Here is a 23,059-nt window from a genome sequence, read left to right as displayed (position 1 = left end):
ATAAAGTTTAATGAAAAACATAAGCAGAAGATTCAAACCGAAACCACTGCCTGAAGTACCTTTCTACCAAAAACTGCTTCAGAAGAAGAGAATACATCAAAATGGTAGAATTTAGTAAAAGTATGCAAAGAGGACCAAGTCGCTGCATTGCAAATCTGATCAACTGAAGCTTCATTCCTAAACGCCCAGGAAGTAGAAACTGACCTAGTAGAATGAGCTGTAATCCTCTGAGGCGGAGTCTTACCTGATTTAACATAGGCAAGATGAATTAAAGATTTCAACCAGGATGCCAAAGAAATGGCAGAAGCTTTCTGGCCTTTTCTAGAACCAGAAAAGATGACAAATAGACTAGAAGTCTTTCGGAAAGATTTAGTAGCTTCAACATAATATTTCAAAGCTCTAACAACATCCAAAGAATGTAACGATTTCTCCTTAGAATTCTTAGGATTAGGACATAATGAAGGAACCACGATTTCTCTACTAATGTTGTTGGAATTCACAACCTTAGGTAAAAATTCAAAAGAAGTTCGCAACACCGCCTTATCCTGATGAAAAATCAGAAAAGGAGACTCACAAGAAAGAGCAGATAATTCAGAAACTCTTCTGGCAGAAGAGATGGCCAAAAGGAACAAAACTTTCCAAGAAAGCAATTTAATGTCCAATGAATGCATAGGTTCAAACGGAGGAGCTTGAAGAGCTCCCAGAACCAAATTCAAACTCCATGGAGGAGAAATTGACTTGATGACAGGTTTTATACGAACCAAAGCTTGTACAAAACAATGAATATCAGGAAGAATAGCAATCTTTCTGTGAAAAAGAACAGAAAGAGCAGAGATTTGTCCTTTCAAGGAACTTGCGGACAAACCCTTATCTAAACCATCCTGAAGAAATTGTAATATTCTCGGAATTCTAAAAGAATACCAAGAAAAATGATGAGTAAGACACCAAGAAATATAAGTCTTCCAGACTCTATAATATATCTCTCTAGATACAGATTTACGAGCCTGTAACATAGTATCAATCACAGAGTCAGAGAAACCTCTTTGACTAAGAATCAAGCGTTCAATCTCCATACCTTTAAATTTAAGGATTTCAGATCCGGATGGAAAAAAGGACCTTGCGACAGAAGGTCTGGTCTTAACGGAAGAGTCCACGGTTGGCAAGATGCCATCCGGACAAGATCCGCATACCAAAACCTGTGAGGCCATGCCGGAGCTATTAGCAGAACAAACGAGCATTCCCTCAGAATCTTGGAGATTACTCTTGGAAGAAGAACTAGAGGCGGAAAGATATAGGCAGGATGATACTTCCAAGGAAGTGATAATGCATCCACTGCCTCCGCGTTAGATGAGAGGCCATCAGATCTATCTCTGGAAGCCCCCACATTTGAACAATCTGAAGAAATACCTCTGGGTGAAGAGACCATTCGCCCGGATGCAACGTTTGGCGACTGAGATAATCCGCTTCCCAATTGTCTATTCCTGGGATATGAACCGCAGATATTAGACAGGAGCTGGATTCCGCCCAAACCAGAATTCGAGATACTTCTTTCATAGCCAGAGGACTGTGAGTCCCTCCTTGATGATTGATGTATGCCACAGTAGTGACATTGTCTGTCTGAAAACAAATGAACGATTCTCTCTTCAGAAGAGGCCAAAACTGAAGAGCTCTGAAAATTGCACGGAGTTCCAAAATATTGATCGGTAATCTCACCTCCTGAGATTCCCAAACTCCCTGTGCCGTCAGAGATCCCCACACAGCTCCCCAACCTGTGAGACTTGCATCTGTTGAAATTACAGTCCAGGTCGGAAGAACAAAAGAAGCCCCCTGAATTAAACGATGGTGATCTGTCCACCACGTTAGAGAGTGTCGAACAATCGGTTTAAAAGATATTAATTGAGATATCTTCGTGTAATCCCTGCACCATTGGTTCAGCATACAGAGCTGAAGAGGTCGCATGTGAAAACGAGCAAAGGGGATCGCGTCCGATGCAGCAGTCATAAGACCTAGAATTTCCATGCATAAGGCTACCGAAGGGAATGATTGTGACTGAAGGTTTCGACAAGCTGTAATCAATTTTAGACGTCTCTTGTCTGTTAAAGACAGAGTCATGGACACTGAATCTATCTGGAAACCCAGAAAGGTTACCCTTGTTTGAGGAATCAAAGAACTTTTTGGTAAATTGATCCTCCAACCATGATCTTGAAGAAACAACACAAGTCGATTCGTATGAGACTCTGCTAAATGTAAAGACTGAGCAAGTACCAAGATATCATCCAAATAAGGAAATACCACAATACCCTGTTCTCTGATTACAGACAGAAGGGCACCGAGAATCTTTGTGAAAATTCTTGGAGCTGTAGCAAGGCCAAACGGTAGAGCCACAAATTGGTAATGCTTGTCTAGAAAAGAGAATCTCAGGAACTGAAAATGATCTGGATGAATCGGAATATGCAGATATGCATCCTGTAAATCTATTGTGGACATATAATTCCCTTGCTGAACAAAAGGCAATATAGTCCTTACAGTTACCATCTTGAACGTTGGTATCCTTACATAACGATTCAATAATTTTAGATCCAGAACTGGTCTGAAGGAATTCTCCTTCTTTGGTACAATGAAGAGATTTGAATAAAACCCCATCCCCTGTTCCGGAACTGGAACTGGCATAATTACTCCAGCCAACTCTAGATCTGAAACACAATTCAGAAAATGCTTGAGCTTTCACTGGATTTACTGGGACACAGGAAAGAAAAAATCTCTTTGCAGGAGGTCTCATCTTGAAACCAATTCTGTACCCTTCTGAAACAATGCTCTGAATCCAAAGATTGTGAACAGAATTGATCCAAATTTCTTTGAAAAAACGTAACCTGCCCCCTACCAGCTGAACTGGAATGAGGGCCGTACCTTCATGTGAACTTAGAAGCAGGCTTTGCCTTTCTAGCAGGCTTGGATTTATTCCAGACTGGAGATGGTTTCCAAACTGAAACTGCTCCTGAGGACGAAGTATCAGGCTTTTGTTCTTTGTTGAAACGAAAGGAACGAAAACGATTGTTAGCCCTGTTTTTACCTTTAGATTTTTTATCCTGTGGTAAAAAAGTTCCTTTCCCACCAGTAACAGTTGAAATAATAGAATCCAACTGAGAACCAAATAATTTGTTTCCCTGGAAAGAAATGGAAAGTAGAGTTGATTTAGAAGCCATATCAGCATTCCAAGTCTTAAGCCATAAAGCTCTTCTGGCTAAGATAGCTAGAGACATAAACCTAACATCAACTCTAATAATATCAAAAAATGGCATCACAGATAAAATTATTAGCATGCTGAAGAAGAATAATAATATCATGAGAATCACGATTTGCTACTTGTTGCGCTAGGGTTTCCAACCAAAAAGTTGAAGCTGCAGCAACATCAGCCAATGATATAGCAGGTCTAAGAAGATTACCTGAACACAGATAAGCTTTTCTTAGAAAGGATTCAATTTTTCTATCTAAAGGATCCTTAAACGAGGTACCATCTGACGTAGGAATGGTAGTACGTTTAGCAAGGGTAGAAATAACCCCATCAACTTTAGGGATTTTGTCCCAAAATTCTAACCTGTCAGGCGGAACAGGATATAATTGCTTAAAACGTTTAGAAGGAGTAAAAGAATTACCCAATTTATCCCATACTTTGGAAATCACTGCAGAAATAGCATTAGGAACAGGAAAAACTTCTGGAATAACCGCAGGAGCTTTAAAAACCTTATCCAAACGTATAGAATTAGTATCAAGAGGACTAGTATCCTCTATTTCTAAAGCAATTAGTACTTCTTTAAGTAAAGAGCGAATAAATTCCATCTTAAATAAATATGAAGATTTATCAGCATCAATCTCTGAGATAGAATCCCCTGAACCAGAAGAGTCCAAAGAATCAGAATGATGGTGTTCATTTAAAAATTCATCTGTAGAGAGAGAAGATTTAAAAGACTTTTTATGTTTACTAGAAGGAGAAATAACAGACAAAGCCTTCTTTATGGATTCAGAAACAAAATCTCTTATGTTATCAGGAACATTCTGCACCTTAGATGTTGAGGGAACTGCAACAGGCAATGGTACATTACTAAAGGAAATATTATCTGCTTTAACAAGTTTGTCATGACAATTATTACAAACAACAGCTGGAGGAATAGCTACCAAAAATTTACAGCAGATACACTTAGCTTTGGTAGATCCAGCAGGCAGTGATTTTCCTGTAGTATCTTCTGGCTCAGATGCAACGTGAGACATCTTGCAATATGTAAGAGAAAAAACAACATATAAAGCAAAATAGATCAAATTCCTTATAAGACAGTTTCAGGAATGGGAAAGAATGCCAAATATCAAGCTTCTAGCAACCAGAAGCAAATGAAAAATGAGACTGAAATAATGTGGAGACAAAAGCGACGCCCATATTTTTTAGCGCCAAATAAGACGCCCACATTATTTGGCGCCTAAATGCTTTTGGCGCCAAAAATGACGCCATATCCGGAACGCCGACATTTTTGGCGCAAAATAACGTCAAAAAAATGACGTAACTTCCGGCGACACGTATGACGCCGGAAACGGAAAAGAATTTTTGCGCCAAAAAAGTCCGCGCCAAGAATGACGCAATAAAATGAAGCATTTTCAGCCCCCGCGAGCCTAACAGCCCACAGGGAAAAAAGTCAAATTTTTGAGGTAAGAAAAATATGATAATTCAATGCATAATCCCAAATATGAAACTGACTGTCTGAAAATAAGGAAAGTTGAACATTCTGAGAGGAAAACCGGGCTCCAACTTGCTGCGGAGCGCATATCAACGTAGAATCTAGCACAAACTTACTTCACCACCTCCCTTGGAGGCAAAGTTTGTAAAACTGATTTGTGGGTGTGGTGAGGGGTGTATTTATAGGCATTTTAAGGTTTGGGAAACTTTGCCCCTCCTGGTAGGAATGTATATCCCATACGTCACTAGCTCATGGACTCTTGTTAATTACATGAAAGAAATGGGGTATTGTGGTATTTCCATATTTGGATGATATCTTGGTACTAGCTCAGTCTTTACATTCTGCAGAATCTCACACGAATCAACTAGTGTTGTTTCTTCAAAGACATGGTTGGAGGATCAATTTACCAAAAAGTTCTTTGACTCCTCAGACAAGGGTCACCTTTTTAGGTTTCCAGATAGATTCAGTGTCCATGACTCAGTCTCTAACAGACAAGAGATGATTAAAATTGGTTTCAGCTTGTCGGAAACTTTAGTATCAGTCATTCCCTTCAGTGGCTATGTGCATGGAAGTTATAGTTCTCATGACTGCAGCATCGGACACGATCCCCTTTGCTCATTTTCATATGAGACCTCTCCAGCTTTGTATGCTGAACCAATGGTACAGGGATTATACAAAGATATCACAATTAATATTCTTAAATCCCAGTGTTTGACTCTCTCTGACTTGGTGGTTAGATAACCTTCATACAGTTCAAGGGGTCTCTTTTATTAGTCCAACCTGGACTGTGATCACAACAGGTTGGGGAGCTGTCTGGGGATCTCTGACAGCACAATGGGTTTGGAAACCTCAAGAGGTGAGGTTACCAATCAATATTTTAGAACTCCGTGCTATCTTCAGGGCTCTTCAGGTGTGGCCTCTGTTGAAGAGAGAACCGTTCATTTGTTTACAGACAGACAATATCAGACAATATCACAACTGTGGCATATGTCAATCATCAGGGTGGGACTCACAGTCCCCAAGCCATGAAAGAAGTATCTTGGATACATGCTTGGGCAGAATCCAACTCCTGTCTAATTTCTGCGGTTCATATACCAGGTATAGACAATTGGGAAGCGGATTATCTCAGTCGTCCAGGGGAGTGGTCGCTCCATCCAGATGTGTTTTCTCAGATTGTTCAGATGTGGTGTTTTCCAGAAATAGATCTGATGGCTTCCCATCCAAACAAGAAACTTCCCAGGTACCTGTCCAGGTCCAGGGATCCTCAGGCGGAAGCAGTGGATGCGTTAGCAGTTCCTTGGTGTTACCAACCTGCTTATATCTTCCTGCAACTAGTTCTTCTTCCAAAAGTGATTTCCAAAATCATCATGGAAAAATCGTTTGTGCTGCTGGTAGTTCCAGCATGGCCTCAAAGGTTTTGGTATGCAGATCTTGTTCGGATGTCCAGCTACCAACCTTGGCCACTTCCATTAAGGCTAGACCTTCTGTCGTAAGGTCCGTTTTTCCATCAGGATCTCAAATCATTAAAGTTGAAGGTATGGAAATTGAACGCCTAGTGCTTAGTCATAGAGGTTTCTCTGACTCAGTGATTAATACTATGTTACAGGCTTGTAAATCTGTTTCTAGGAAGATTTATTATCGAGTTTGAGAGGCTTATATTTCTTGGTGTTCTTCTCATAAATTCTCCTGGCATTCTTTTAGAATTCCTAGAATTTTACAGTTTCTTCATTATGGTTTGGATAAAGGTTTGTCTGCAAGTTCCTTAAAGGGACAAATCTCTGCTCTTTCTGTTTTATTTCACAGAAAGATTGCTAAGCTTCCTGATATTCACTGTTTTGTACAGGCTTTGGTCTGTATCAAAGCTGTCATTAAATCAATCTCTCCTCCTTGGAGTCTTAATCTGGTTTTGAAGGCCTTTCAGGCTCCTCCTTTTGAGCCTATGCATTCTTTGGACATTAAACTACTTTCTTGGAAATTGTTGTTCCTTTTGGCCATCTCTTCTGCTAGAAGAGTTTATGAATTATCTGTTCTTTCTTGTGAATCTCCTTTTCTGGTTTTCCATCAGGATAAGGCAGTTTTGCGGACTTTATTTAAATTCTTACCTAGGATTGTGAATTCTAACAACATTAATAGAGAAATTGTTGTCCCTTCTTTGTGTCCTTGCATTATTTGGATGTGGTAAGAGCTTTGAAATATTATGTTGAAGCTACTAAAGATTTCAGGAAGACTTCTAGTCTATTTGTTATCTTTTCTGGTTCTAGGAAAGGTTAGAAGGCTTCTGCCATTTCCTTGGCATCTTGGATAAAGCTTTTGATTCATCAGGCTTATTTAGAGTCGGGTCAGGCCCTGCCTCAGATAATTACAGCTCATTCTACTATATCAGAGTTCACGTTGTGTGCTTTTAAGAATGAAGCTTCAGTTGATCAGATTTGCAAAGCAGCAACTTGTCCTTCTTTGCAAACATTTACTAAATTCTACCGTTCTGATGTATTTTCTTCTTCAGAAGCAGTTTTTGGTAGAAAAGTTCTTCAGGCAGCTGTTTCAGTTTGATTCCTCTGCTTATGTTTTAAGTTTTTTTCGTTCATTTATGAGAAAAAACTTATTTTTTTGGGTTGTGGATTTAATTTTTTCTGCAGAAAATGGCTGTTATTATTTTATCCCTCCCTCTCTAGTGACTCTTGTGTGGAGTTCCACATCTTGGGTATTTCTATCCCATACATCACTTGCTCATGGACTCTTGCCAATTACATGAAAGAAAACATAATTTATGTAAGAACTTACCTGATATATTCATTTCTTTCATATTGGCAAGAGTCCATGAGACCCACCCTTTTTATGGTTGTTATGATTTTTTTGTATAAAGCACAATTATTTCCAAATTCCTTTGTTGATGCTTTTTGCGCCTTTCTTTTTCACCCCACTACTTGGCTATTCGTTAAACTGAATTGTGGGTGTGGTGAGGGGTGTATTTATAGGCATTTTGAGGTTTGGGAAACTTTGCCCCTCCTGGTAGGATTGTATATCCCATACGTCACTAGCTCATGGACTCTAGCCAATATGAAAGAAATTAATTTATCAGGTAAGTTCTTACATAAATTATGTTTTTTTAGATCCTCAGAGATTTTTTTGCCATGAGGTGCCATGTTGAACATCCAGTGACCAGTATGAGAGAGTGTGAGAGCGATAACACCAAATTTAACACCTGAGACCTTGTAACACTAACGAGTCACATGACTCCGGGGAGGGAAAATGGCTAATTGGTCCCAATTTGGAGATTTCCACTTAGGGGTGTACTCACTTTTGTTGCCAACGGTTTAGACATTAATGGCTGTGTGTTGAGTTATTTTGAGGGTACAGCAAATTTACACTGTTATACAGGTTGTAAACTCACTACTTTACATTGTAGCAAAGTGTCATTTCTTCAGTGTTGTCACATGAAAAGATATTATAAAATATTTACAAAAATGTGAGGGGTGTACTCACTTTTTTGAGATACTCCTTCAACACCTCAATTCATCTACTTGATACAAAGCAACATATTTGTATATTAGAGAAAAAGAAAGGATTATTGTAATAGGATGTAGAAATTCATCCATCCTTCTGTAGAGAAAAAGAACAGAAACCATATCAAATCTCATTTGAAACTATTTTCATTTGTACTTCATTACTTTGATGTCATTAGTAAGGGATGAGAATAATCTATATTTTTAGAAATATCGAAAGAGGGAGAGGGGAGGAGAGAAAGAAAAAACAAAAAAACACACCCACTGTTCCACTATTAATTTAAAATTAATTCAAATGTTTCTTTATGATTAAGATACAGCATAAACTTTTAAATACATTTAAAGATTTAAAGATTTTATTGAGCTTGGAATATACAAAAATTTATTGAGAAAATATACATAATAACATGTTACAGAGTTAACTAGACTTTCATAAGAGTCAAATTAACATGAACAGTTCCAATGTCCTAGACCTAGATGATGTGTCCTCTTGATCTCGAAGGGGGAGATCAGTTAGAAGGTCTTTTCTTTTTCTCTCTTTCAGGAGTACCATAGCTCAGTTTTAAATTTTCTATCATTAACAAACAGCATAATAACAGATAATAACATAAATCAAGTGGGAAGACCCAACATGGGGCTTCGAACATCAATGAAATTATGGTATCCAACCTCTTTTTAACATTGGTTTTAAAAATCTTATAGGATAACTGATCTGTTGGATATATCTATGTATTTGGTATATATCGTTCAATATAGCTCTAAAAGCATAAGTAAAAGCAAACAAGGAATAGAGAAAAGCAAAGGGGTAGAGGGGGAGGCAGGAGAGGAAAAAAACAAAAAGGGTGGAGAGGAATGTTATTATTTGAGAGGGTGATAGACACACTTTTAAATACATTTTTTAATGTACTTATATCATCAATTTTGTTTCATTCTCTTCACTCTCTTGGTATCCTTTATTGGAGGAGCAGCAATGCACTACTGGGAGCTAGCTGAACACATTGGTAAGCCAATGATTAGAGGTATATATATGCAGCCACAAATTAGCAGCTAGCTCCCAGCTGCTAAGCTTAAGTATGCTTTTCAACAAAGGATACATAAATAACAAAGCAAATTAGATAACAGCAGTAAACTGGAAAGTTGTTTTAAATTATATTTCTCTTGTAAGATGTATCGAGTCCACAGATTCATCCATACTTGTGGGATATTCTCCTTCCCTACAGGAAGTGGCAGAGAGAGCACCCACAGCAGAGCTGTCTATATAGCTCCTCCCTTAGCTCCACCCCCAGTCATTCTCTCTGCCTGCTTAACTGCTAGGAAGGGCAAAGTGAGTGTGGTGACAAAAATGTTAAGTTTTTATTTTCTCAAGCAAAAGTTTGTTATTTTAAATGGTACCGGTGTGTACTATTTACTCTCTGGCAGAAAAGGGATGAAGATTTCTGCAAGGAGGGTGATGATCTTAGCATTTTGTAACTAAGATCCACTGCTGTTCTCACAAGAGCTGAAGAGTACAGGAAAACTTCAGTTGGGGGAACATTTTGCAGGCTAAACTGCATTGAGGTATGTTCAGTTTATTTTTTTCTAGACAGACTGTGTTATTTCTAGAAAAGGCTGGCAATATCCCCATGAGGGAAAGGTAAGCTGTATTCAGTAAAAGAAGAATCCAAGCTTGCATAAAGGGCTCATAGTTACTGGTGACACTGATAGGAAAAAACGTTTTAGTTTAATTACAAATAAAACGTTTTTTGAGGGACTTTAAGGGGTCATTGTGGCTTGTTTAAGGGTTATTAACCCACATGGCTAGTTTAAGAAACACTCTGTGGTGTTTTTTAGGCCCCATAACTCCGAATGAGGTGGGAGGGGCCTATTTTCAGTTGCATCCAGCTACTTGTCCAGAGATTCCTGCTGTATTTGAGACCTGTAAAGAGGTTTTTTTCCCCACAAATCGTTCCTAAAGGGCAGGTAGGGTGCTGAACGTTATTTTACTGGTTTTGAAGTATTTTAAATCCGGTTTTTACATTAAGGGGTTAATTGTTTATTTGCATAGTTGTGCAAAGTTACTAAGGCTTTATGATGCTACTGTAAAATTTCGTTGTGTTTACTGCTTTTTTACACTGTTTTGCAGAGTTTGTGCAGCTTTTTTTCTCTTAAAGGCACAGTACTGTTTTGGTTTAAAGTGTTATTTACTTTGATTAAAGTGTTTTCCAAGCTTGCTTGTTAGATTACTAGCCTGTTTAACATGTCTGACACCAAGGAGAATCCTTGTTCTATGTGTTTAGAAGCCATTGTGCCTTTAGAAGCCTCTTATAATGTGTCCCACTTGCACTGATATGTCTATAAATTATAAAGAGCATATTTTAGCACTTAAAAATATTGCAAAAAATGATTCTCAGTTAGAAGGAAATGAGGGTTTAGCATCTAGCTCTCCCCAAGTGTCACAACCAGTAACGCCCGCACAAGTGACGCCAAGTACCTCTAGTGCGTCTAATTCATTTACTTTACAAGACATGGCCACAGTTATGAATAAAACCCTAACAGAGGTTTTCTCTAAACTGCCTGGTTTACAAGGAAAGCATGACAGCTCTGGGTTAAGAACAAATGCTGAGCCGTCTGACGCTTTAGTAGCCGTATCCGATATACCCTCACAATGTTCTGAAGTAGGAGTAAGGGATTTGTTATCTGAGGGAGAGATTTCTGATTCAGGAAAGACGCTCCCTCAGACAGATTCTGATATGACGGCCTTTAAATTTAAGCTTGAACACCTCCGCTTATTGCTCAAGGATGTATTAGCTACTCTAGACGATTGTGACCCTATAGTGGTCCCAGAGAAATTGTGTAAAATGGACAGGTACTTAGAGGTTCCTGTTTACACTGATGTTTTTCCAGTCCCTAAGAGGATTGTGACTATTGTAACTAAGGAGTGGGATAGACCAGGTATTCCGCTCGCTCCCCCTCCTGTTTTTAAGAAAATGTTTCCCATATCTGACACCATACAGGACTCGTGGCAGACTGTTCCTAAGGTGGAGGGAGCTATTTCTACTATTGCTAAGCATACATCTATACCTATTGAAGACAGTTGTGCTTTCATAGATCCTATGGATAAAAAATTAGAGGGTCTCCTAAAGAAAATTTTTGTTCATCAAGGTTTTCTTCTCTAACCTATTGCATGCATTGTTCCTGTAACTACTGCAGCTGCTTTCTGGTTTGAGGCTCTAGAAGAGGCTCTCCAGGTGGAGACTCCATTAGAGGATATTATGGATAGAATTAAGGCCCTTAAGTTGGCTAATTCTTTCATTACAGATGCCGCTTTCCAAATGGCTAAATTAGCGGCAAATAATTCAGGTTTTGCCATTTTAGCACGCAAGGAGTTATGGCTTAAATCCTGGTCTGCTGATGTGTCATCAAAATCTAAATTGTTGAACATCCCTTTCAAAGGAAAGACCCTATTCGGGCCTGCACTGAAAGAAATTATTTCAGACATCACTGGAGAGAAAGGCCATGCCCTCCCTCAGGATAAAACAAATAAGATGAGGACCAAACAAAATAATTTTCGTTCCTTTCGGGACTTCAAGGATGGTCCCGTTTCAGCTTCCCCTGCAGCAAAGCAAGGGGAATTCTGTCTAAACCAAGTCAGTCTGGAGACCTAACCAGGCTTGGAACAAAGGTAAACAGACCAAGAAGCCTGCTGCTGCCTCTAAGACAGTATGAAGGTGTAGCCCCCGATCCGGGACCGGATCTAGTAGGGGGCAGACTCTCTCTCTTTGCTCAGGCTTGGGCAAGAGATGTTCACTATTCCTGGGCTTTAGAAATTGTGTCCCAAGGATATTTTCTGGACTTCAAAGACTCCCCCCCAAGGGGGAGATTTCACATTTCTCAATTGTCTGCAAACCAGACAAAGAGAGAGGCGTTCTTACGCTGTGTAGAAGACCTACATACCATGGGAGTGATTCGCCCAGTTCCAAGAGCGGAACAAGGGCTAGGTTTTTACTCCAACCTGTTTGTGTTTCCCAAAAAAGAGGGAACTTTCAGACCAATCTTGGATCTCAAAATTCTAAACAGATTCCTCAGAGTACCATCTTTCAAGATGGAGACTATTCGGACTATTCTTCCTCTGATCCAGGAGGGTCAATATATGACTACCGTGGACTTAAAGGATGCGTATCTACACATCCCTACACATCATCAATTCCTCAGATTCGCCTTTCTGGACAGGCATTACCAGTTTGTGGCCCTTCCCTTCAGGTTAGCCACGGCTCCCAGAATTTTCACAAAGGTGCTAGGGTCCCTTTTGGCGGTTCTAAGACCGCGGGGTATAGCAGTGGCGCCTTATCTAGACGACATCTTACTTCAGGCGTCGACTTTCCAGCTAGCCAAGTCTCACACGGACATCGTGTTGGTTTTCTGAGATCTCACGGGTGGAAGGTGAACATAAAAAAGAGTTCTCTCGTCCCTCTCACAAGAGTTTCCGTCCTAGGGACTCTGATAGACTTGGTAGAAATGAAAATATTTCTGACGGAGGTCAGAAAATCAAAACTTTTAATCACTTGCCGAGCTCTTCATTCCATTCCTTGGCCATCAGTGACTCAGTGTATGGAGGTAATCGGACTTATGGTAGCGGCAATGGACATAGTTCCTTATGCCCGCCTACACCTCAGACCACTGCAACTATGCAGATTTATCTCCTCAACTGCATCTGGACCAAGAGACCAGAGATTCTATTCTCTGGTGGTTGTCTCAGGACCACCTGTCTCAGGGAATATGTTTCCGCAGGCCAGAGTGGCTCATAGTAACGACAGATGCCAGCCTGCTAGGCTGGGTGCAGTCTGGAAATCCCTGAAAGCACAGGGCTTATGGTCTCAGGAGGAATCTCTCCTCCCGATAAACATTCTAGTACTGAGAGTGATATTCAATGCGCTTCAGGCGTGGCCTCAGCTAGCTGTGGCCAAATTAATCAGGTTTCAGTCGGACAACATCATGACTGTAGCCTATATCAATCATCAAGGAGGAACACGGAGTTCTCTAGCGATGATGGAGGTAACCAAAATTATCCGATGGGCGGAGGATCACTCTTGCCATCTCTCAGCAATCCATATCCTAGGGGTAGAGAACTGGGAGGCGGATTTCCTAAGTCGTCAGACTTTTCATCCGGGGGAGTGGGAGCTCCATCCGGAGGTATTTGCCCAGCTGACTCAGCTATGGGGCACACCAGAATTGGATCTGATGGCATCCCGACAGAACACCAAACTTCTGCGTTACGGGTCCAGGTCCTGGCATCCCCAGGCGGTACTGATAGATGCTCTAGCAGTGCCCTGGTCCTTCAATCTGGCTTATGTATTTCCACCTTTTCCTCTCCTCCCACGTCTGGTTGCCAGAATCAAGCAGGAGAGAGATTCAGTGATTCTGATAGCGCCTGCGTGGCCACGCAGGACTTGGTATGCAGACCTGGTGGACATGTCATCTTTTCCACCGTGGACTCTGCCAATGAGGCAGGACCTTCTAATCCAAGGTCCATTCAAACATCCCAATCTAATTTCTCTGCGTCTGACTGCTTGGAGATTGAACGCCTGATTCTATCAAAGCGTGGTTTCTCTGAGTCGGTCATTGATGCCCTGATTCAGGCTAGAAAGCCTGTCACCAGGAAAATCTATCATAAGATTTGGAGCAAATATCTTTGTTGGTGTGAATCCAAGGGTTACTCATGGAGTAAGATTAGGATTCCTAGAATTTTGTCCTTTCTCCAAGAAGGATTGGAGAAGGGATTATCAGCTAGTTCCTTAAAGGGACAAATATCTGCTTTGTCTATTCTTTTACACAAACGTCTGGCAGATGTCCAAGACGTTCAAGCGTTTAGTCAGGCCTTGGTCAGGATCAAGCCTGTATTTAAACCTGTTGCTCCGCCATGGAGCCTAAACTTGGTTCTTAAAGTTCTTCAAGGGGTTCCGTTTGAACCTGTGCATTCCATAGATATTAAGCTTCTATCTTGGAAAGTTTTGTTTTTAGTAGCTATCTCTTCGGCTCGAAGAGTTTCTGAGTTATCTGCTTTACAGTGTGACTCACCTTATCTTATTTTCCATGCAGATAAGGTGGTTTTACGTACCAAACATGTATTCCTTCCTAAGGTTGTTTCTAATAGGAATATCAATCAGGAAATTGTTGTTCCTTTGCTGTGTCCTAATCCTTCTTCAAAGAAAGAACGTCTGTTGCACAATCTTGATGTGGTTCGTGCTTTAAAGTTCTACTTACAAGCAACCAAAGATTTCAGTCAAACATCTTCATTGTTTGTTGTCTATTCTGGTAAGCGGAGAGGTCAAAAGGCTACGGCTACCTCTCTTTCTTTTTGGCTGAAAAGCATCATCCGTATGGCTTATGAGACTGCTGGCCAGCAGCCTCCTGAAATAATTACTGCTCATTCTACTAGAGCAGTGGCTTCCACATGGGCTTTTAAAAATGAGGCTTCTGTTGAACAGATTTGTAAGGCGGTGACTTGGTCTTCGCTTCATACTTTTTCCAAATTTTACAAATTCGATTCTTTTGCTTCTTCGGAGGCTATTTTTGGGAGAAAGGTTCTACAAGCAGTGGTGCCTTCTGTTTAAGGAAGCTGTCTTGTCCCTCCCTTCATCCATGTCCTAAAGCTTTGGTATTGGTATCCCACAAGAATGGATGAATCCGTGGACTCGATACATCTTACAAGAGAAAACAGAATTTATGCTTACCTGATAAATTTCTTTCTCTTGTGATGTATCGAGTCCATGGCCCGCCCTGTCTATTTAAGACAGGTAGTATATTTCTATTTAAAAAACTTCAGTCACCTCTGCACCCTATAGTTTCTCCTTTTTCTTCCTAGCCTTTCTGTCGAATGACTGGGGGGTGGAGCTAAGGGAGGAGCTATATAGACAGCTCTGCTGTGGGTGCTCTCTCTGCCACTTCCTGTAGGGAAGGAGAATATCCCACAAGTAAGGATGAATCCGTGGACTCGATACATCACAAGAGATAGAAATTTATCAGGTAAGCATAAATTCTGTTTTTCTGTCTGAAACATGAAAGAAAAGTTTGGTTTGAATGTCCCTTTAACCCAATTTTACAGTTCATTGTTACTTTAACTTGGTCATTATAAAACATCATAATCTCCCTTTATAAATATGTATTTATAACCTACTATTTATTTTTTGTGTATTTGCCTTCTGTTCACCCATGTCTAGATCATCTGTTTTAAATCTCTTTCAACAGATTTTCTTATTGTATTACAAGCAATATTTCCTGCTACTGCCCTATAAGGCTTTACTGGTGTGACCTGCTCAGGTTTCTGACTGTTTAAAAGGACATTCTAGTCAAAATTAAACTTTCACAATTCAGATAGACCATGCAATTCTTAAAAACTTTCCAATTTACTTTTTTAATCAAATTTGCTCTTGGCATTCTTTGTTAAGAGCTAAACCTAGGTAGGCTCATATGCTAATTTCTAAGTCCTTGAAGGCCACTCTCTTATCTGAGTGCATTTTGACAGCTAGACAGGTGTCACATGCCATATAGATAACATTGTTCTCACTCCCATGGAGTTACCTAGAAGTCAGCACTGACTGGCTAAAATGCAAGTCTGTCAAAAGTACTGAAATAAGGGGGCAGTCTGCAGAGGCTTAGATACAAGGTAATCACTGAGATAAAAAGTGTATTAATATAACAGTGTTGGTTATGAAAAACTGAAAAATGGGTAATAAAGGGATTATCTATTTTTTTAAACAGTAACAATTCTGGTGTAAACTGTCCCTTTAAAGGTAATCTGAACCCTTTACCTAGGGCAGCGTAGAATGTATAGAATGATGAAGTGCATACTGGCAATTCAGTCTGGGGCACAGCTGGCTGGTGTAGGGTGGTAGCTCTGCGGTTGTTGGGGCACAGCTGCCTTCGGAGGTGGCATTCAGATGACTGGGGGTGCTGACGAGGGGGTGTCAGCCAGGAAGGTAGCGGTGCAGATCTCTATGGAGGCTCATAGGGACAGGGAGCGGAGTGAGGACGGTACGGGTCCCAAGAACGTTAAATGGCCTGAAATTTTTAATGAGTAGCGTCTGTGTTTTAAGGTCTTGGCGTCCTGCTACATTGAGCAGTGGCCAAATAGACCGCTATATGTCCTGAAATATACGGACATAATCGAGCAAATCTTTCAGAAATATCCGAATGGGGCCTGGCGGACGTACGATTCAGAGTTCTGTAGGAAGATGGCGGGGAACCCCATTCTTACGTTTGGGATGAAGGACGTGGATCTTTGGCCTATTCTGGATACTGACAAACCACCCCAAGGGGGTGCTGGTTCTAAAGGGAAGGGTGGCGGGATTTTGCAAAAAAGGGCGAGAATGTTGGCGGTTTAATGACTGCCAGTGCGACAATGGAATGAATTGTTCCTTTCGGCATGTCTGCCTTTATTACGGGCCCCTTACCCCAGGCTCAAGTGTCAGCCGAAGCTCGCCCTCCGAATCTGAATCACTGCTATCTAAACCTACAGTGTGTGTCAAAGTGCGTGTAGTTGCTCCCAGAGCTAACTCACCTGCACCCGTAGGTCCTGACAGCCCAAGCTGACTCCTTGGGGCATCCGATCCTCCTGTTCCCATCAATATGCTCCCTGCAGCAGGAACCAAACTGCCCACCGACTCCATTGCTCATACCTGAGAGGGCGACAAAAAAGTGATGGGAGCACCCAAAGCACTGGTCCCAGTAACACTCACACATGCCCCCATTCCCAACACACTTCTTCCTTCCACAGGCTTCTCACTCCTCTGACTCCCAGCCATTGAACCAAGGTCCACCTGACCCCCAGTAGCTGCACATTTGCACTGACCACAAGCACTACCTGCGTGGACGACCTCTTGAAGGTCCTGGTCTGCGACCCCTTGTGACCATTCATAGTGACCCCCAGAACCCCCGCCCCATAGCCCCCCCAACATACCCCTGCACAGCCTCCCTCCCAGCCCCGCATGCCCCCACACTGGTACCCTGCATACCACCTACTGCTCCCTCCCTAACAGATTTAGCTCTGCCACAGCCAGCCCCCTTCTTCCCAACCCCGCCCCCTGCCTGCTTCCTCACTTTTTCCCTCCAGACCTGGGCAGCACCTCTCACCACCCGCCTGGACCGCTCCTGATTGGGACCCTGCCTGGGAGCCCCCACCTCACCTGCCAAACGTTTCACAGCCGGTGGCCTGCTACCCCACTCCAGCACCCTGCGTTCCCTCTCTCTGCCTCGCTGCACTGCTGTTCTCCCTTGAGCCACCGGAACGGAAGTGACGTCAACTGGAGAACCAGAATTGACGTCACCCGCAGCACTGGAAGTACCAACCAAATCCAAGGCCCCACCCGACACCATGCCTGAGGGCCCAGCTTCCGGTACAGCCTGCGTTCCACTTTGGCGCGACCGCATCTCCCGGAATCCACCACCGCCAACAAGGCCTCTGGGGGTAACATCCCCATAGCTCCCTCCGGACTACACCTCGCTCCCACACCCCCGCTTACCACCCCCTCGCCCAGCACCTCTCGCCAGACTGCATCCTGCCTAGCATCCGAGGCCACAAATGGGTCTCCAGATACAGATGGGCCTGTTAAAAACAGAGTTTCAGCCGAAGGCTCCCAGCTCTCCCCGGCCCCCACTACCCTAAAAACTGATTGCTTCCCAGACTGACCGGGAGGGGAAGACAACTGCCCTAGCCTGCCCTGCCTCAAAGGCCCCGACACCAGTTCCTGACTCGGAGGAATTACATCCTCATCACTCCCACTTATCTGCTCTCTTGCAGGCATCCCACCCGGAGAAGAACCCTCTGCGCCGTCCCTGAACCTCAGGGGAGGAAGAGATGATCAACGAGACCAATTCATATCTGAACACAGGAAAATTCACCACCACCAGGAAAAGAGGGAGAGAAAATGGCCACCGCAGCTTAAATAGGTAAGATAAAACTCCCCACCCCCAAAATTGCAACAAGGTTGCACCAACCTAACATACCTAGTATTGCCTGTAGAGGTCAGGCACTTAATTCGTTTCAGGCTGACAAGCAGCCCTACACTTTCAAAAGCTAAAAGCAAAGAAACAAACAAACAAACAAATAAGCATCCCAATTTGGCTGTGTCTAAGAGATTGTTAATTAGATTAGCTGATGAATTTGAGTGTAAATATAACTCAGATTAATGGCTAGAGTGGAATCAAGGACAGTGTTATATTAACAGTAAACATCTTGAAATTACTAGATTTTCTTGCAGTTGTGCAGTAAATGAAAATGGCAGATCAATGTGACTTTTTAATGCATTAACACAGTGTCTGCTGCAACTGTTTTTAAATAGCTTAACTCCACCGCTTACTTGGCTTATTTGGAGAAGCAAATACAGAGCAGAAACAACTAGCTAGCCATTTTATTAGCAAAATTGTCATTGTTTTTCAGTATTTTATCTAATACATACTGCAGAGGCTAATTAAGCACAGATATTTAGCAAGGTTTGGCCTGTGAAGTCTGCAGTTTGCACTTCCAATTCTCAGAACTGGACAATTCACAATTTCCAGAGTTAAATTACAGGAAAAGAAAGAAACGGAAATAATTAAAGAATATTACAAATGTTATTTTTTTTTACCGAATATAATTAAACCTTTTTTACATTATAATCTCATTTATACATGACCTTTAAAACTGTTCATACTCAGTAGAAATGAAAAAGGAAAAAAATAATTAAAGATTTAGCTACGTAGAGCATAAAAACTTCAGTCAAAAATTGCCATGTTGGTTTACAAGGTGCATAAATTCATCAATAGCAAAACAAAGGGAACATTTTGAAAATTAGTTCACCTGGAAAAAGCAGGTTTTACAATTATACAGTTCTTGGTAAGATGTGCAGAATCCTCGGTTTTCTGTTATACTTCAGTCGACCTCTGATATCAAATGATTAAAGGGACACTCACGTCAAAATAAACGTTTATGATTCAGATAGAACATGCAGTTTTCAGACACTTTCCAATTTACTTCCATTATCAAATTTGGCACAGTCTTTTTATATTCACACTTTCTGGGGAACAAGGTCCTACTGAGCATGTGCACAAGCTCACAGGGTATACATATACTAGTCTGTGATTGGCTAATGTCTGTCACATGATACAAGGGGCCCGGAAAATGGGATAAAAAAATAATTTGTCAGAAAAAACCTACTGCTTATTTGAAATTCTGAGTAGGTGTTATTGCATTGTCTTTTTGTTATGTACTTGTTCATTATGCAATTCTACTGCAAATAGTTGTCCTTTAATTCATGGTATTCAGCAGTAAATCATTTTTATGTTGAAATCTTTTTATTGAAAAGTATTTTCCATACAATAACAGTAGTAGATAGAAACAGTAAACCAAAATATCTGAAAGCAAAAATAACATAAGAAAACAAAATGTTTGAGTCAAATGATATAGATACCTTTGTATTAATTTGAAGGGAGTTAGCAAAGTTGTAGTTCTAAGAATGATGATGTTGGTAGGCAGGAATTTAATCTATTATATATATTACTTATGCGGGATTATGGGTAGTAGTAGACATCCCTCTCAGCACCCAATAAAACCAAATCTGGTCAACTGAAACCTTATTGTCCAAGATACAGGAGGCTGATTCATACATAGAATATGTCGCATTAATTTTATTCAGTATCTCCTGCCATGGAGGGGAACCAATTTTCCAATACTTGGCTATACAGGTCCTTGTGATAGTACACACGATCTTAATATATACATTAATTGGTTTGTTAAAGTGAGGGAAACATTCATGTAACAACGCCTGCGCCTGAGTATGTCGGACATTTTCATCTAAGGTAGTGCTTAGTAAAAGTGATAGGGTATCCCAGATGTGTTTGACTTTATCGCATTCCCACCAGAGGTGCACATAAGTACCTAGAGCTTTACATCCTCTATAGCATAGTCTACTCCCTGTAGGGGACATATGTGCGGTCTGAAGTGGGGTTAAGTACCATCGAAAGGTGGTTTTAATTGCATTTTCCCTTAAGTCTGCACTTAATAGTCCCTTATCTGTAAGATTAAACAAGTCGACCCATTTCCACATGTCCATCTCCAAGCCTAAGTCCCTTTCCCAGATTAAGATCAACTGGTTTTTAGTATGAATATGGGATGCCTGTAAAGCAGGTTATAACCTTGAAATATTGTGCTTCGTTTTATGAGGGGACTTGCACAAAGTCTCCAGAATTGTGGTGGGTTGCGTCAAAGCAAGTTTTTGAAATTCCCTTAGGGAGGATGAAATTTGTAGATATAAGAACCAGTTTAATGATAGAGGTGTTATTTTTCCTGTAACTGATTATATGTTATGATTTTATTGTTAATCACTAGGTCCGCAACCCTATAGAGTCCTTTATTGATCCATTTGTCTACTAGTAAACAATGTTCTCGGTTAATAGGTAATTAATTGGCATAGACCGCGAGTGTTGTGGTCTTAATTTGGATATTTTGGTTACTTTATCCCAGGACGCCAGAGTGGAGTAAAAAGTTGGAGGATTAATCTTCTGTTTAGTGGATGTGCGTGACCCACCGTCCCATAAAATATCTGCTGGATAGTTCCATCCTCCCATTTCAGCTTCAAGAGTTGGCCAAATATTATCTATGTTGGGTTTATCTAAAAGTGTTGCTTGGGCCAGCCGAGCTGCCTGGTAGTAGTCGATTAGGTTGGGAGCTCCCACCCCTCCCAATGTTTTGTGTCTAGTAAAAATGGTCGATGGGTCCCTAGGAAATTTTTTTCCCTCTGATAAATCTAATCAGGTCTGATTGAACCATGGCCAGCTCCGATAGTGGGATTTTAATTGGGAGTGCTCTAAAAAGATACAATAAGCATGGCAAAACATTCATCTTAACAACGGCCTTACGGCCATACCATGAAAATGAATATTGCGACCATTTTTGAAGGTCTTGTCAAATGTCTTTGAACAAAGGCAAGTAATTATATTTATATAATTGGCTGAATTGATTTGTTAAGTATACACCCAAGTATTTAATAGTTTGTGTCGCCCATTTCATGGTGAAATTGAGTTCTATTAGTTTTTGCATAGGGTGTGGCAATATAATGGGGAGGGCCTCACAAATTGATTTTGTAGCCTGAGATAGCAGAGAAGTTATCTAAGAGTTGGTAAAGATTAGGGAGTGAGATAAGTGGTTTGGCGATCGTCAATAAGATGTCATCAGCAAACAACGTCAATTTATATTCAGTAGAGTTGAGTCTAAATCCTGAAATGTCTGGGGATTCTCTGATCCGAGCTGCTAAAGGTTCCATGTAGACATGTGCGATTCGGTTCGGTTCGATTCGGAAATTCGGAAAATTCTGCAAATTCAGAAATTCGGATCGAACCGGATCTCCGAATTAAAATAGTGCTGAATCTATCGAATAAATCCGAATAACTTCGGATTTATTCAGATTTATTCGGTAGATTCGGATGGCCATGGATTACACTAGTATTGTACAGTATATTAGGTTATATCACTCTGCTATGGGTTACACCTAATGTACAGTACATAATACTAGTCTAATCCCACCTAACACTTACCGAAATTCCGAATTTCCAAACCGAACCGAATCGAAACAAAGCCAACCGAATTTATTTGAATCCGAATGAATCCGAAACAAATCCGAACCAAATTTATTCGAATCCGAATGAATCCGAAACAAATCCGAACCAAATTGATTCGAATTTTTCCGAATTCGAATCGCTCCAAACCGAAATTCAAAAAAATCAGAATCGATCTGAACCGAACCAAATTTTTTCGCCATGCACATGTCTAGTTCTATGCAGAGGGCAAACAGGAGGGGTGAAAGAGGACACCCCTGCCTGGTTCCATTTAGAATGGGGAAGATTTTAGATCTATGGCCTGATGCTGTGACTTGTGCTGTGAGGTTGGAGTATATCATTTCAATATCGGTCATAAAAGGGCCTCTAAATCCCATGTGCTGAAGCACCTGTAGAAAATATTTCCAATCAATTCTGTCAAATACCTTCTCCACATCCAAAGATAGGAGCAGAGAAGGCATTTTGGATTCAAATAAGTAATATATGGAATCAATTATACGTCTAATATTGTCTGGGGCTTCCCTATACCTTATGAAGCCAACCTGGTCAGGATGGACCAGGGTGGGTAGTATTGACTTAAGACGTTTAGCAAGAATTTTAGTAAACATTTTAAGGTCCTGATTGATGAGAGAAATGGGGCGATAGTTGAAACAATATTTGGAATTTCTACCCAGTTTGGGAATCACCACAATCTTAGCCATTAATAGTTCTGCTGGGATTGGGAGTCCTTCTAAAATATTATTGAAGAAATTAGTTAGTTGGGGAATTAATATAGGTTTAAATAATTTATAGTATTCCCCTGGAAACCCATCTGGACCAGGGGCTTCACCTTTCTTAAGTTCCTTAATGGCCAATGAGACCTCTGATGGCGAGATCTGAGTGTTTAATAGATCCATATCTGCTTCTGAGATTATGTTTAATTTGGCCTTTGTAAGAAAGTCTGTAGAGGAGGATTCTATCTGGGGTGTGTGAGTAACCTTCTTGCCGTCATATACTTCCCCATAATATTCTGCAAAAATATTGACAATTTCCTGAGGGTGGGACATCAGGACGCCTTGCGCATCAATTATAGTTGGTATGGCTGAATCCTTGCAGCGTTCACAAATTCTGTGGGCTAAGAATTTGTCAGGTTTGTTGGCAAAGACATAGTATTGTGTTTTTAGTTTCAATATTGCTTTAGCCGCCATAGAATTTAAAATACAGTTTAAGTTATCCCTTTTCTTGTTAAGATCTCTTAGTGTAGATATGTTTTGAGTGCGTTTATGT

The sequence above is a fragment of the Bombina bombina genome, chromosome 6 (genome assembly GCF_027579735.1).
Source record: "Bombina bombina isolate aBomBom1 chromosome 6, aBomBom1.pri, whole genome shotgun sequence".
Lineage (NCBI taxonomy): Eukaryota > Metazoa > Chordata > Amphibia > Anura > Bombinatoridae > Bombina > Bombina bombina.
This window is presented reverse-complemented; position numbering follows the sequence as displayed.